Genomic DNA, 17,329 nt, shown 5'->3' with positions numbered 1-17,329 from the left:
GGGAATTCAAAAATCTTCTACTGGCATGTAATAGTAAATGGGTAGTAAGGGCGGAATCGTTTCTATTAGAGAGAAAGAAGGTAATTATATGCATACAGATGCAGGGCAAAGCTAGAATATTAATTACTTATGATCAATATTTACTAAGGAAGAGGATGCTCATAAAATATTGGTGGAAGCAGAGATGGTAAAGGTAATGGATAGGGTGAAAATTGATAGGAAGGATACACTGGAAAAGTTGACTATGCTTAGAGTGAATAGGTCACCTTGTTCGGATGGCTTGCACCCCAGGTTGCTAAAGGCACTTGGAGCAGAGATAGTGGAAGAGCTTGCCATAATCTTACAATCTTCCATCGATGCGGGGTAGGTGCTAGAGGATTGGAGAGTGGCAAATGTGACAGCCTTATTCAAGAAAGAGTGTAAGGACATTCTGAGTAATTACAGGTCAGTCAGTTTAACATCTGTGGTAGGTACAATTTTAGAAACAATAAACGGGGGAAAAAAATCAACATACAATTTCTTTAACACCTCTATCAAATTACCCTTTAGTCTCCTGTTCTGACAAAAACAGCCTTAAGGTTTTATTTCATTCTTCATGTTTATATTTCCTCATACTAAGCAACATCTTAGTACATTTACACCATATCCTCTCTATTGCCTCAACATCGTTTCTATAGGGTGGAGCCTTCTGTGGTCGCATACAAGTAAATGGAATGAAAACGGTTTCTTTTGATGAAGTCAAATGGTTGGTCCATGGGAGCCTTGATGGTTCTGAGCAGTTGATTCTGAGACGAGGGTCCTGAATCTTAGTAAATGAAACTACAAAGGTGAGAGGCGCGAGTTGGCCATGTCGGATTGGGAAACGGTACTTAAAGGGATGACGGTGGATAGGCAATGGCAAACATTTAAAGAGCGCCTGGATGAACTGCAACAATTGTTTATCACTGGCTGGTGCAAAAGTAAAACAGGAAAGGTAGCCAAACCATGGTTTACAAGGGAATTAGAGAGAGCATTAGATCCAAGGAAGAGGCATATAAATTTGCCAGAAAAAAAAACAGACCTGAGGATTGGGAGCAGTTTAGAATTCAGCAAAGGAGGACCATGGGATTGATTAAGAAGGGGAAAATAGAGTACGAGAGCAAGCTTGCGGGGAACATAAAAACTGACTGTAAAAGTTTCTATCGGTATGTGAAGAGAAAAAGATTGATGAAGACAAGTGTTGGTCCCTTACAGTCAGAAACAGGGGAATTTATTATGGGGAACAAAGAAATGGCTGACCAACTAAATGCATACTTTGGTTCTGTCTTCACAAAGGACACAAATATCATACCAGAAATGATGGGGAACACAGGGCTTAGTGAGAGAGAGGAAGTGAAGGAAATCAGTATGAGTAGAGAAATGGTGTTAGGGAAATTGATGGGATTGAAGGCCGATAAATCCCCAGGGCCTGATGGTATGCATCCCAGAGTACTTAAGGAAGTGGCCCTAGAAATAGTGGATGCATTGGTGGTCATCTTCCAAGATTCTATCGACTCTGGAACAGTTCCTACAGATTGGAGGGGAGCTAATGTAACCCCACTATTTAAAAAGGAAGGTGGAGAGTCAGCAGAGAATTATAGACCAGTCAGCCTGACGTCAGTAGTGGGGAAAATTCTAGATGCATTATCAAAGATTTTATAGCAGAGCACTTAGAGAACAGTGGTAGAATCATGCAGAGTCAGCATAGATTTACGAAAGGGAAATCATGCTTCACAAATCTACCAGAATTCTTCAAGGATGTAATTAGTAGAGTTAATGAAGGGGAGCCAGTGGATGTGGTTTATTTGGACTTTCAGAAGGCTTTCCACAAAGTCCCACATAAGAGATTAGCATGTAAAATTAAAGCGCATGGGATTGGGGGTAGTGTATTGTGATGAATAGAAAATTGGTCGGCAGGCAGGAAACAAAGAGTAGGGAGAAATGGGTCTTTTTCCGAATGGCAGGCAGTGACTAGTGGGGTACCGCAGGGATTGGTGCTAGGACCCCAGCTATTCACAATATATATTAATGATTTAGATGAGGGAAATAAATGTAATATCTCCAAATTTGCAGATGACACAAAACTGGGTGGGAGGGTGAGTTGTGAGGAGGATGCAGAGAGGCTTCAGGGTTATTTGGACAAGTTGAGTGAGTGGGCTAATGCATGGCAGATGCAGTATAATGTGGATAAATGTGGGGTTATCCACTTTGGTAGCAAAAACAGGAAGGCAATTTATTATTTGAACGGCTATAAACTGAGAGAGGGGAATATGCAGCAAGACCCGGGTGTTCTCGTACACCAGTCGCTGAAGGTAAGCATGCTGGTCCAACAGGTGGTAAAAAAGGCAAATGGTATGTTGGCCTTCATAGCCAGAGGATTCGAATACAGGAGCAGGGATGTCTTGCTGGAATTATACAGGGCCTTGGTGAGGCCATCCCTGGAATATTATGTGCCGTTTTGGTCTCCTTATCTGAGGAAGGATGTTCTTGCTATAGAGGGAGTGCAGTGAAGGTTTAGTTTAGTTTAGTTTAGAGATACAGCACTGAAACAGGCCCTTCGGCCCAGCGAGTCTGTGCCGACCATCAACCACCCATTTATACTAATCCTACACTAATCCCATATTCCTACCACATCCCCACCTGTCCCTATATTTCCCTACCACCTACCTATACTAGGGTCAATTTATAATGGCCAATTAGCCGATCAACCTGCAAGTCTTTGGCATGTGGGAGGAAACCAGAGCACCCGGAGGAAACCCACGCAGACACAGGGAGAACTTGCAAACTCCACACAGGCAGTACCCAGAATTGAACCCGGGTCACTGGAGCTGTGAGGCTGCGGTGCTAACCACTGCGCCACTGTGCTGCCCTTTTTTCTCTTTCTTTCAAAGAAAGACATCTGGTTCCAGATTCTTTCACAAGGGGAAGCATCCTTTCCAGACTGATTCCTGGGATGGTGGGGCTGACGTATGAAGAGAGATTGAGTCGGTTAGGATTATATTCGCTGGAGTTCAGAAGAGTGAGGGGGGATCTCATAGAAACCTATAAAATTCTAACAGGACTTGACAGGGTAGATGCAGGAAGAATGTTCCCGATGGTGGGGATGCCCAGAACCAGGGAACATAGTCTAAGGATTTGAAGCAAACCTTTCAGGACTGAGATGAAAAGAAATTTCTTCACCCAGAGAGTGGTGAGCCTGTGGAATTTTCTACCACAGAAAGCAGTTGAGGCCAAAACATTGTATGTTTTCAAGAAAGAGTTAGATATAGCTATTGGGTATGGGGAGAAAGCGGGAACAGGTTACTGAGTTGGATGATCAGCCATGATCATAATGAATGGCAGAGCAGGCTCGTAGGGCAGAATGGCCTACTCCTGCTCCTATTTTCTATGTTTCTATGGCCACACGTGTGTAGTCGCAGTCGATCACATCTTGCACCTGTGGGAATCCTGCAATGGCCCCAATTCTAATGGTCCTCTCAGCCTGACTCTCAGGGTTTGTCCTGTAATGCACAGTGTCACCGGCACTCCTGAACAAAGTGTTGGTCATCTCCTTGATGCAGCAGTGCACTGCGGATTGAGAGACTCCACACAGGTCCCCGGTGGATCCCGGGAATGCTCCAGAGGCATAAAAGTTTACGGCCACATTAATCTTCAGGGCAACAGACATAGAGTGGCCACCAAATCCCATTGCTCACAAATTGTCATTGAGCAGTGCGCAGTGGTCTGTGACCGCCTCTCTGGACAGTCACAGTCGTCGCCAGCAGTTCCTCTCAGAGATCTGCAGGTATGTCATGTGAGTTCTATAGACTCGCTGCTGTATCTGTGCTCTTGGTTGTATTCTCGGCTGCTGCTACTCATGTCTGGGAGGCCCCTCTTGCGCCGCAGCTGCCTCTTGTGCCCGCCACCAGCAGGTTTGCCTCAGCACAGGGATCCAAGAAAACGGGTGAATCATATCCATCTCTATCCTCCTTGGACCTTTGATTTCCTTCAAAGGTTACCTATCTGGGCAAAGAGATGTTTGAATTTTGGTTACAGGAAGCCTACATTAGCTCCATGGTATGGATTAATGTTGGATCCGCAACACTTCCAAAAGTACGAGTCACCATGAACAAACCAAGAACATTTCAATGCCCTGCACTGGCCTTCCGAAAAAAACTCTACACTTGCCGAGTTCTCCCAACTCCTCCACTTCACAGACACACCACTTGTAGAGTTCTCCCAACTCCCCCGCCACAGACAATGCAGTTGCTGAGTTCTTCCAACAAACAACTTCCCCTAGCAGTGCAATAAATTACCCTTTTGAGTCACGGAGGACTCTCGCCTCGGTGCCACAAAGACACAAAACAGAAGGTGTGTGAGTACCACATGCCCAACACAAGATTGCGAACATCTGCTAAGATCACTATTAATTACATTTAGATGTATGCTAAAGAGTGTTTAACATATGTAAATGTCAATGCTGTAGCGGGGGTGTGAAAGTGCCGCCACGCTGATTCTCCGCACCCCCCACCTAAAAACCGCATCTGACACGAGCATAAAATTCAGCCTTCTCTGTCTGAGCTAGAATCCAGTGCTTCCAGTCTTGATTGTCATCCAATGATCCCTGTGGGAAAGTAAGCATTTTGTAGATATTGGGAGAAGACAAGACTGGTTCAGCTGTAATGGCCTCTCAGTTTAGTAACTGGTCTACACCAGTGCCAAGGTTCGCATCTAGAGTCATAGAGTCATACAGCATAGAAACAGGCCCTTTGGCCCACCGCGTCCATCCCGACCATAATGCCGATCTTATACTAATCCCACCTGCCTGCATTAATTCCATATCCTTCTATGCCTTCCTCATTCAAGTACCTGTCCAGATGCCTCTTAAATGTCGCCACTGTTCCTGCCTCCACCACCTCCTCAGGCAGCTCATTCCAGATACCCACTATTCTTTGTGTGAAAAATTTACCCCTTTGATCCCCTTTAAACCTCTTCCCTCTCACCTTAAATCTATACCCTCTAGTTTTAGTCACCCCTACCATGGGAAACAGACTCTGGCTATCTACCCTATCTACGCCTCTCATAATTTTATATACCTCTATCATGTCCTCTGTCAGCCTCCTTCGCTTCAGGGAAAACAAACCCAGCCTATCCAATCTCTCTTTATAACTCAAGCCCTCCAAACCAGGCAACATCCTTGTGAATCTTTTCTGCACCCTCTCTAGCTTAATCATATCTTTCCTGTAGTGCGGCGACCAGAACTGCACACAGTATGAAGAATGGTTATTCATTTTAATGGATCGAAAATACTGTCAAGGAAACTGACTTTCATACCCGAATTCTTGATATGTACTTCTCAACATGCAAAGCTCTATCACAGGGGTGCAAGTTCTGAAAATCTACCCTCTGCCCTATCCTGGAACTTGCTGCCTACAAAGGTGGTGGTAATGGAGAAAATCAATGATTTCAAAAGGAAATTGGATGGGCAATTGAGAGAAATAAACATACAGGGCTATGGGGATAGAGTAGGGAAATGGGACTGATTGGATTGCTCTATGGAGAGACAGCATTGACTTAATGGGTCGAATGGCCTCCTTCGTTGCTGTAATGGATCTATGACTCTATGGCACTGATGTCTTTTGTCTTGTGTCACACAGCACAGAGCGGCAAAGAGAAGGTCTGTGTTTCTCTGAAGAGTAAGGAAAGTAATTTTGGTATATGCCCAATAAGGGTCCTAGTACATAGTCCATATACACAGATAACATATTCCAGAGATAGCAGGCATACAGTCAGGTAACAGTGGCAAGGAAGGTATTCTGCATGAAGGCCACACAAACAGACTGGCAAAAATAAATTATCGAGTTTGGCACAGAGATCAGAGCACCAAAAAGATCACAGATTTCATGTACCCTCAGACTGAGAGACACAATCTTCTTTCACAAAATTGAATACATCTGTATGAACATGTTAGTTCATTTAACATGCTTATCTATTAAAGTAGATGATGCAATAGTGTAACGATAAGATAGACTTTCCCTCATGTGATTTTTGTGCAGCTGGCTAGCAGCGTGTTGGCTGGAAGTACCAATGGGAAGCCTGGTCATAAAATCATAGATTTATAGAAAGTTTAAGGCACAGAAAGAGGCCACTTGGCCCCTCATAGCTGTGCCAGCAGAAAAACAATCCACCTATTCTAATCTCACCTTCCAACATTTGGTCCACAGCCCTGCAGCTTCCGGCACTTGAGGGACATTTCCAGACTCCTTTTGAATGAGTTAGGGGTCTCTACCTCAACTACTCTTTCAGGCAGTGAGTTCCAGACCATCTCCACCCTCGGGGTGAAAAAGCTATTCCTCATCTCCCCTCTAATTTTTCTACCAATCACTTTAAATCTATGACCTCTCATCACTGACCTCTCTGCTAAGGTGAATAGACTCTTCACCTCCACTCTATCCAGGCTGCTCAACATTTTGTACATTTCAATCAGATCTCCCCTCAGCCTTCTCTGTTCCAAGGAAAACAACCCCAGCCTATCCAATCTTCCCTCATAGCTGCATTTTTCCAGTCCTGGCAACAACCTCGTAAATCTCCTCTTTACCCTCTCTAGTGCAATTACATCCTTTCTGTCATGAGGTGACCAGAATTGCACACAGTACTCAAGTTGTGGCCTAACCAATGAGTAATAAGTTCCAGCATAACCTCCCTGCTCTTGTATTCTATACCTCGGCTAATAAAGGAAAGGATTCCATATGCCTTCTTAACCACCTTATCAACCTGTCCTGCTACCTTCAGGGATCTGTGGACGTTCACTCCAAGGTCCCTTACTTCCTCTACACTTCTCAGTATTTTCCCATTAATCGTGTATTCCTTTGCCTTGTTTGACCTCCCCAAATGCATCACCTCACACTTCTCCAAGTTGAATTCCACTTGCCACTTTTCTGCCCATCTGACCAGACCATCAACATCTTCCTGCAGCCTGCAGCAATCCTCCTCGCTATCTACCACATGGCCAATCTTTGTGTCATCCACAAACTTCTTGATCATGCCCACTACATTTATGTCCAAATCGTCAATATACACCACATAAAGCAGGGAACCCAGTACTGAGCCCTGCAGAACACCACTGGCAACAGCCCTCTCGTCACTAAAACAGCAGTCAACAATTACCCTTTGTTTCCTGCCGCTGAGCCAATTTTGTATCCACCTTGCTGCATTTCCTTGCATTCCATGGGATTTTATTTTTTTAACCAGTTTGCCATATGGGACCTTGTCAATAATCTTGCTAAAATCCATGTAGACCACATCAACTACACTACCCTCATCTATCTTCCTTGTTACTTCTTCAAAAAATTCAATCAAGTTGGTCAAACAAGATCTTCCCTTAACAAATCCATGGTGACTATCCTTGATTAACCTGTGTCTTTCTAAGTGACAGTTTATCCTGTCTCTCAGAACAGATTCCAATATTTTTCCCACTATTGAGGTTAGACTGACTGGCCTGTAATTATTCAGTCTATCCTTCGCTCCCCTTTTAAACAGAGGTACGTTAGCAATTCTCCAATCCTCTGGCACCACACCTGTATCCAGTGAGGACTGGAAAATGATGGTCAGACCCTATGCTATTTCCTGTCTTGCTTCTTTTAACAGCTATTTTGTGGGCTGATCTCCAATACCACAGGAGAAACATTCTCCAGCCAAAACAAAAGAGAGTGGCAGAGCATTGAGAGAGTACCTGGGAGAGGCCCAGGTTCATGAGAAATAGATTCCACTAAAACAAAAACAAACCAGTCAATCAAAAAATACCATGGATAAATAACATCATCAGTAAAGGAATATAAAAAGAAATAGTAAAATATTCAAAGAAGAAAAATCAGGATGGGGATTGGGCCACTAAAGGATGCATTAGATAAACAAGCAGGTAATGACAATAAAATGCCAGAACAATTGAACAATTACATTGCCTCAGTATTTACTCGGGAGACTAATGCAGTGGACATGGCATTAGGAGAGATCAAAAAATATTGGAAGACACTGAAGGTAGAATGGAGGGTGATATTGATAAGCTAATCAAATTTAGAGACGATACAACTTCTGGTCCGGATGGACTGCATCCATGCGTATTATAGGAAGTTAGGGAAGAGGTAGCAGAAGCACTATTACATATAGATAAAAATTTAGTAGAAAATGGAATAGTTCCAGAGGACTGATGAACACCTAATGTGATAACCATATTTTGAAAGGAAGATAGCACAAGGCCAGTGAATTATAAACCAATTAGCTTAACATCGGTGGTAGAAAATATAATAAAATCTTTGCTGAAACGTAAAAACATCTGAAGCAGAAAATATAAGGAAGTCAGCATGGATTTCAAAAAGAAAGCCATGCTTGACCAACCTTGTTGAATTCTTTGAAGTAGTAACGGAAAGAGTAGACAAGGGTACCGTAGTAAATGCATATTGTAGATATATTTGGATTTTCAAAAGCCCCTCGATGTGAAATCAAGGAACAAGTTTCATAATGAGCAAGATAGCTGCATAACAGAAAACAAAGAACAAAGGTTAAGGCTAGTTATTCAGACTGGCAAAGTGTAGGAAGTATTGTTTTGCAAGGATTAGTGCTTAGACCACTGCTATTTACAATTTGCATAAACAATTGGCACTTGGGAATCCGAAATACAATTTCAAAATTTGCCGATGACACCAAATTGGGGATATAGTTAATATTGAGGAATTCTGTGACAGAATATATGAAGAAATTATAAGCTTGGGCAAATGAATTTCAATATGCTGTTTTCAATGCTGGACTTTGTAACATGATTATGTTTTTAAAATTGTGATTTTTAAAAGATTAAGATGGAATCCGGAAGGTCAGGTGGCCTCAAATCCATTCTGCTAGAGCACAAGGCGGATCAAAGACATTTTTTGGGGAAAAAAAGACTGCAGGGGGAACATCTGGAGAACAATGGGTTTCAACCTCCCAGACTTTTGGGTCATAAAACAAGAATGATTATGAAGACGCAAATGTACTAAGCAGATGTTAACACCTGGGAACAATGAAAGGCCCAGGTGGCTCCGTGATACCAGACTTCTGCACTTTGCATATTGGAACAGGACTATTGACTTTTGAGTCAAGATAAATTTAACGGATTTTCTGAAGACAGAAAAACTGTCAGAGAGGAAACTAGCAGTTGCAGCCTCAAGACAGGCTGTAAGAAGGGAAAGCAGTGCTTGCAACCAGAGAGTAGGTGGTAAGTAAGTGGTTTCAGCCTCAAGAAGGAGAGAGATTCAAATTTCCAGCATCCACAATATTTTGCTTTTATTTATATGATTGAAAATCCAGCCTTACTTCACATCTGGGTTACACCATACAGTTTGATTTGATGCTGAGCAGAAACCACTTCACATTGAGACAAAGCATGTAATATGGTTTGCCTAAGAGAATAAACCCAATAAATCCAAATAAATCTTTTACCAGCATTTATCACATTTTTTTAAAAAAAGCAATGAGATTGTCTCAAAAATTTTGTTTGAGATGTAGGAATCTTTCCCACAGTTTGGTCTGCTGGCACCTTCTCAAATGATCAGTGAAGGTCAGCCTGCAGAGCAAAGTAACCATAACTTTTTATGAGAAAAATGTAAATCTTAATATACGGCATATATCCTTGATATTTGTTGAGGGTATTGAATGCATTGAACTCCGGGATAAGTTTTAGAAATTTTGGGAGTGGAGTCTGATTCAATGAGTGCACAGGCAGAGAATCAGACGTGATGGTTAGCACCTGATTTTCCTATATTAAATTTATTTATTTAGAGATACAGCACTGAAACAGGCCCTTTGGCCCACCAAGTCTGTGCCAACCATCAACCACCCATTTATACTAATCCTACATTAATCCCATATTCCCCTACCAATGTTAGGGACAATTTGTAATGGCCAATTTATCTATCAACCTGGAAGTCTTTGGCTGTGGGAGGAAACCAAAGCACCCAGTGAAAACCCACACAGTCACAAGGAGAACTTGCAAACTCCACACAGGCATTACCCAGAATTGAACCTGGGTCGCTGGAGCTGTGGGGCTGTGGTGCTAGCCACTGCACCACTGTGCCACCCATTTAATGGCCAGAAAGTCAATAGCATTGGAACATTACTTGATCAACACTCGAAACGGCACAATTTATATAGTGTACAGCTAAGGCACTCAAGAATGAAAAAGGTCCAACTGAGCCCCACAGGCGAGTCGGTGGAGGGGATATGTTTGGGCAGGTGGTGAGTGCAGGATGGCAATGACCGCAAACTTAGTGAGGAGGCACTCTTGTCTCACATATAGATAGGCATCTTCCTTAGCCTCCAGCAGTCCCTTTGAAGATGGCTGATTACACTGCTGTACAGCCTGAAAATTATTCAGAGCTTGTGACAACAGAAGATCAGGTGACTTTTAACCGATTTAATAACTTGGATATTGAAACGAGGTTTATGTTCATTTCAGGCGATCTCCATGCCGCCTAAATGCAGGTCCTACTAAATTTTACAGTGGTGGTGTTCATGCAAATTGGATGTGGGCCACAGTGGTTAATTTGTCATTGTTGTGCCAGGGTAGTTTTAATGGGGGACTTTAATTATCCAAACATAGATTGGGATAATTGTAGTGTAAAGGACAGTGAGGGGCAAGAGTTCCTAGAGTGTGTTCAGGAAAATTTTCTGCAACAGTATGTTGCTAGTCCAACGAGAAAGGAGGCACTGCTAGACCTGGTTCTTGAGAATGAGGTGGGCCAAGTGGATCAAGTATCAGTAGGAGAGAATTTAGGGGATAGCGATGATAGTATCATAAGGTTTAGGCTGACTATGGAAAAGGACAAAGACCAATCCAGGGTAAGAATAATTAACTGGGGGAAGGCTAACTTCAATGGGGTAAGAATGGATCTGGGGCAAATAAACTGGAGTCAAAAGCTGGCAGGAAAACTGGTAGATGAACAATGGGCTACCTTCAACTAAGAGATAGTTTGGGCACAGTCAAGGTATGTTTCCTCGAAGGGGAAAAGCAGAGCAAACAAATCCAGAACTCTCTAGATGACAAAAGAGGTAGATATAAAGATAAAGAAGAAAAAGTGACAGATGCCAAGTAGAAAATACCATCGACAACCAGGCTGAATATAGAAGGTCCAGAGGGGAAAGTGAAAAAGCAAATAAGAGAAGCAAAGAGAGAGCATGAAAGAGACTGGCACCTAACATTAAAGGAAATCCCAAAGTTTTCTATCGGTATATAAATAGTAAAAGGGTGGTAAAAGGAGGAGTAGGGCCAATTAGGGACCAGAAAGGAAATTTACACATGAAAGTAGAGGGCATAGCTGAGGTATTAAATGAATACTTTGCTTCTGGCTTTACCAAGGAAGAAGATGCAACCAAGGTGATATTGAAAGAGGAGGTAAGTCAGACACTAGAAGGGTTTAAAATTGATAAAGAGGAAGTAGGCTGTCTGTACTTAAAGTGGATAAAGTACCAGGGCCAGAATAGATGCATACAAGGATACAGTGGGAAGTGAGGGTGGAAATCGCAGAGGCACTGGCCATAATTGTTCAGTCTTCCTTAAACTTGGGAGTGATGCCAGACGACTGGAGAATTGCAAACATCACACCCGTGTTCAAAAAAAGGTGTAAAGATAAACCCAGCAACTACAGGCCAATCAGTTTAACTTCGGTGGTGGGAAAATGTATAGAAAAATAATTCGGGACAAAATCAATAATCAATGGACAATTGTGAGTTAATTAAGGAAAGCCAGCATGGATTTCTTAAGGGAAAATCATGTTTAACTAACTTGCTAGAGGTTTTTGAGGAGATAACAGAGAGGGTTGATGTGGTGTACATGGACTTTCAAAAGACATTTGATACAGCGCCACACAACAGACTTGTAAGCAAACTTGTAGCTCTTGGAATAAAAGGGACGGTGGCAACATGGATAAGAAATTGGCTGAGTGACAGGAAACAAAGAGTAGTAGTTAATGGATATTTTTCAGCTGGAGGAAGGTCTGTAGTGCAGTTCCCCAGGGATCAGTGTTGGGACCCTTGCTTTTCCTGACATACATTAATGAGCTAGGCCTTGGTGTACAGGGCACAATTTCAAAGTTTGCAGATGATACGAAACTTGGAAGTATTGTGAACTGTGAGGTGGATAGTGTAGAACTTCAAAAGGACACAGACAAGTGGCAGATGAAGTTCAATGCAGAGAAATGTGAAGTGATTCATTTTGGTAGGAAGAACATGGCGAGGCAATATAGAATAAAGGGTACAATTCTAAAGGAGATGCAGGAGCAGAAGCACCTAGGTGTATATATGCATAAGTCATTGAAGGTGGCAGGACAGGTTGAAAGAACGGTTAATAAAGCAGGGGGGTGGGAAATGGCCTGCCCACCCGAGGCCAATCAAGGCCCTTAAGTAGCCACTTAACGACTACTTAAGGGCCCTCGCCCGCCTCCAAGGGTATTTTACCTGTGGCAAGGGGGTGTACTGGGGACGTGAAAGGCCACCCAGTGATAGCTGCCGGCCTTTCCGCGCCCCGGTGGTGGGGGGCATGGCAATCCGGCATGGCAGTTGGGCACATGGTGCCCGATTGAGGGCCGCCCCCATCTCCCAACCCACCCCCGGGACCCAGGACACCTCTCTTCCCCCCAAATGACCATTCCAGCCTCACCAGGGAAGGACCGATCCCCCTGGTGAAGCATGCCCTTACTTACCTTCCCTCCTCGATAGCTTCGGCTGGGCTACAGTTCCAGTAGTAGCCACTGCTCCCGGTGGCGCTGCTGGGACTAAGCGCTGCCAGCCCACTGATTGGCCTGCAGCTCACTGAAGCGGGACCTCCTCCCTCAAGTGGGTGGAAGTCCCACCTTGGGACAATTAAAGCCTGGGGACCAGTAAAATACGGGACAGATCCCCGGGCTAGGTGGAAGCGGGTTCACCACTGACTTTCACGTCGGAGTCCGGCTCCCGTCCATCCACTGTAAAATTCCGGCTATAGTATCCTGGGCTTTATTAATAGGGCCATGGAGTACAAGAGCAAGGAAGTTATGTTGAACCTGTATAAGATACTAGTTCGGCCTTAGCTGGAGTATTGCATCCAATTCTGTGTGCCACACTTGAGGAAAGACCTGAGGGCATTGGAGAGAGTACAGAAAAGATTCACGAGAATGGTTCCAGTGATGAGGAATTTCAGTTATGAAGATAGACTGAAGAAGTTAGGACTAGTTTCCCTGGAAAAGAGAAGGCTGAGAGGTGATTTGATAGAGGTATTCAAAATCATGAGTCTGAACAAAGTAGATAGAGAGAAATTTCCCACTTGTGAAAGGATTGAGAACGAGAGGGCACAGATTTAAAATATTTGGAGAGAGAAGCAAAAGTAACATGAGGAAAAACTTTTTCACACAGTGAGTGGTTAAGGTTTGGAATGCGTTGCCTGAGAACGTGATAGAGGCAGGTTCAATTGAAGCATTCAAAAGGGAATTAGACAGTTATATGAAAAGGAAACATTTGCAGGGTTATGGGGAGAAGGCAGGGGAATAGAACTGAAGGCGTTGCTCTTTCAGAGCCGGTGTGGACATGATGGGCCGAATGGCCTCCTTCTGCGCTGTAACAATTCTGTGATTCTGTTTTATGCCTATGTTGAATTTCTACCCCAATATGAATCAGGCACACTGAACTTTGCATCTTAATGGGATCAGCTGCCTGTTATACGCACTGCTTGATTTTCCTTTCCCATTGAGATCAGTGGAATTGAGGCAGCCATTTCAATACTCCTCCATTAGTGTTAAAAGTTAGCCTGTTTGAAAATTTATCCTCCTAGCTTTTAGCAATAATTGTAGCTCTACAGTAAGAAATTTTCTAACAGCTGTTGTGATTGGTGATAAAAGCTTCAGTAACGTGCCATTAAACTGTTAATGATCTGTCAACAATGCTTGGTTAGTTTATAAATAGTTTTGTTCACATTAAGGGAAAAGTATTGAAATCCTTTCCAAATTGTCTTAGTTATAGGAAAAACACACTTTTTGCTTTGTACTTTCAACCTCATTCTCTTTTGCCTGCTAAATGTATGTAAACTCCGATACTGGTGTTAGCACTTTCTATGGTCTAAACTAATTTGAACTGAGTCATAGGAAGTCATTGTAAAGTACTGATAATGCTTTAGTTGTGCCTTTCAAATGACAACTTGTCATTAATTTACTGCTAAAACAAAGTACGTGCAATAAATTGTGCAATAAACTTTGGCAGCCAAATATTCAGTAAAAGTCTTGCTGGAATATACTTTAAAGCTGCTATATACTCTACGTCACATTTAGCAGACATCAAATGTTATTGCTTATTTGGCCCATCTTGCCTGTGCTGCTTCTCTGAAAGGTCTATCCACTTAGTTCTAGTCCTCTACCCTTTCCCCCATACCATTTTTCTTTTTCATAGATTTTACCATTTTCTTTTTTAAACCACAGTGGATTCTGCTTCAACCACATTTTCTGGTAGAACATTCCCTGTCTTAAAATTCCCATATTACTCAAAGAATGCCTAATGCAGCAATATTTAAACATAATGTTCATCACTGTCTTACCTAACACCTTGAAAGCAGCTGCCTAATCATTATTGGCATGGTTTGTGACTCTAAAGCTGTTGCATAGCCTCATTAGATGGGAAGGACAGTAACAGAATTTCCCCCAATAGCACTACAGCCCTACCCTTGACCAATGCTCCCATCCGCAATGATCATACTACAAGCACAGACTGCAATTTGCTCTTAGAATCAACACTCAAAGTGAAAATGTACAATCTTCTAACTGACCATAGCATAAATCTCATACATTCAAGTATTACGTACCTGATCTATAGCCATCAAAACCAATAACAAATTTGTACACATAAAAACTCCTATCTCAGATAGAAATGTATGAATATTCAGATATAAATAACCTTGTAAAATGGAACTGAATAATTAATATAGTTCATTTTTTTAACACAACAGTTCATAATTCTTTCCCTTTTCAATTAATTTCAACATAAGTTTTACGTAAAACTGTCACTAGGAACATGTCAAAAAGAAATAACCCCTCAAATCACAACTTTAAAAAATCCAATGTTTGTGATTTTTGATAAGATTAACTACAACAAAACGAAAAGGCAAGTTCTTACCAGCAAAGATTACAAGAGTGCGTTGCACACACAGTAGACACTAACAAACTACACTTGTAGCTAGCTGCTCCTCCTTCTGAAGTCTGCGTAACTGCCTAGCAGACTGCTGTTTATAGATATTCTCCCATTCAGTTTCAAGTTTACTGCCTGTGTTCTGCACAATGAGTCGTCATTCCCTGTGTCCTTCTGACTTTGCTGCCCAATCACCTTGCAGCCTGCAGTGTGGTCAACGGCAGATAGTGCATATCATCTTTTTTTGACTTTTTGCTCATAAGCTAATAAAATACTGGGGTCAGGATTTTGTTGACAGGTGTAAATCAGTTTTAAATAATCTTCACCCAAGAGGTCAAGCATAAACAGCTGTTAATTCTGTAAGTGAATTTGAGTAATTATTCATGTCTCCAAGTGTAAGATGGGTCGAGGGAAGATACTAATAGTGGAAGATGGGTATTGCATGCAAGTGAAATTTAAAGGGACCACCCAGATTCAACAATATCACAGATGAGGCTGTCTACCAGTAAACGTATGGACAAAAGAGCAGATGATGGAAGAGTTCAGCTAAAACTTGTGATTGGGGCTTTGCAAAGTGCATTTTGTTTGTTTTTGTGCATGGGATGTGGACACTGCTGGCAAGGCCAGCATTTATTGCCTATCCCTAATTTCCAGTGAGAAGGTGGGGTGAACAATGTTCAGAAGGAGGAGCAGCTAGCTACAAGTGTAGTTTGTTAGTGTCTACTGTGTGTGCAACAGACCAGTGAGTCTCACATCGGTGGTAGGGAAACTATTGGAGAAAATTCTGAAGGAGAGAATCTATCTCTACTTGGAGAGACAAAATTTGATTAGGAATAGTCAGCATGGCTTTGTCAGAGGGAGGCCATGCCTAACAAATTTGATTGAATTTTTTGAGCATGTGACCAGGTGTGTAGATGAGTGTAGTGCAGTTAATGTAGTTTACATGGATTTCAGCAAAGCCTTTGACAAGGTCCCACATGGGAGACTTATCAAGAAAGCAAATGCACATAGGATACAAGGTAACTTGATAAGGTGGATTCAAAATTGGCTTAGCTGTAGGAGACAGAGAGTGATGACAGATGGCTGTTTTAGTGACTGGAAGCCAGTGTCCAGTGGCGTACCACAGGGATCTGTGCTGGGACCCCTATTGTTTGTCATTTATATAAACGACATAGATGACTATGTGGGGAATAGGATCAGTAAGTTCGCGGATGACACAAAGATTGGCCTAGTGGTTAACAGTGAGGTGGAGTGACTTAGGTTACAGGAAGATATAGATGGGATGGTCAAATGGGCAGAAAAGTGACAGATGGAATTTAACGCTGAAAAGTGTGAGGTGATACACTTTGGAAGGAGTAATGTGACATGGAGGTATTCAATAAATGGCCTGACACTGGGAAGTTCTGAGGAACAAAGGGACCTTGGCGTGTTTGTCCATAGATCTCTGAAGGCAGAAGGGCAGGTTAATAGGGTGGTGAAAAAGGCATATGGGACACTTGCCTTTATCAATCGAGGCATAGATTACAAAAGCAGGGAGGTCATGTTGGAGTTGTACAGAACTTTGGTAAGGCCACAGCTGGAGTACTGTGTGCAATTCTGGTCGCCACATTATAGGAAGGATGTGATTGCATTGGAGGGGGTGCAGAGGCGATTCATCAGGATGTTGCCTGGGATGGAACATTTAAGCTATGAAGAGAGGTTGGATAGGCTTGGGTTGTTTTCGCTGGAACAGAGAAGACGGAGGGGTGACCTGATCGAGGTATACAAGATTATGAGGGGCATGGACAGGGTGGATAGGGAGCGGCTGTTCCCCTTAGTTGAAGGGTCAGTTCCGAGGGGTCACAAGTTTAAGGTAAGGGGCGGGAGGTTTAAGGGGGATTTGAGGAAGAACTTTTTAACCCAGAGGGTGGTGACGGTCTGGAATGCACTGCCTGGGAGGTGGTAGAGGCGGGTTGCCTCACATACTTTAAAAAGTACCAGGATGAGCACTTGGCGCGTCATAACATTCAAGGCTATGGGCGAAGTGCTGGCAAATGGGATTAGGTAGACAGGTCAGGTGTCTTTAATGCATCAGTGCAGACTCGATGGGCCGAAGGGCCTCTTCTGCACTGTATTATTCTGTGATTCTGTGATTCTGTCTGATTCTTGAACTGCTGCC

At 42.8% G+C, this 17,329-nt stretch overlaps 1 protein-coding gene across 5 annotated transcripts in view; it reads right to left on the bottom strand.

The window, feature by feature from the left end:
- The window catches only part of LOC137371483 (gap junction alpha-5 protein-like), a 66,948-nt gene that overhangs the window by 9,973 nt on the left and 39,646 nt on the right, over positions 1-17,329 (bottom strand). Inside the window, exon 1 of one of the 5 annotated variants that reach the window (XM_068034151.1) lies at positions 15,160-15,236. The exons of the other annotated variants lie outside the window; for them this stretch is intronic. The gene's annotated coding sequence lies outside the window, so the exon portion shown is untranslated. Of the gene's footprint in view, positions 1-15,159; positions 15,237-17,329 lie in introns of those variants that run through there. 5 annotated transcript variants of the gene reach the window in all.

Source organism: Heterodontus francisci, chromosome 6, assembly GCF_036365525.1.
Source record: "Heterodontus francisci isolate sHetFra1 chromosome 6, sHetFra1.hap1, whole genome shotgun sequence".
NCBI classification, from domain to species: Eukaryota; Metazoa; Chordata; class Chondrichthyes; order Heterodontiformes; family Heterodontidae; genus Heterodontus; species Heterodontus francisci.
The sequence above is the reverse complement of the archived record's forward strand: the minus strand, read 5'-3'. Positions and strand labels throughout refer to the sequence as shown.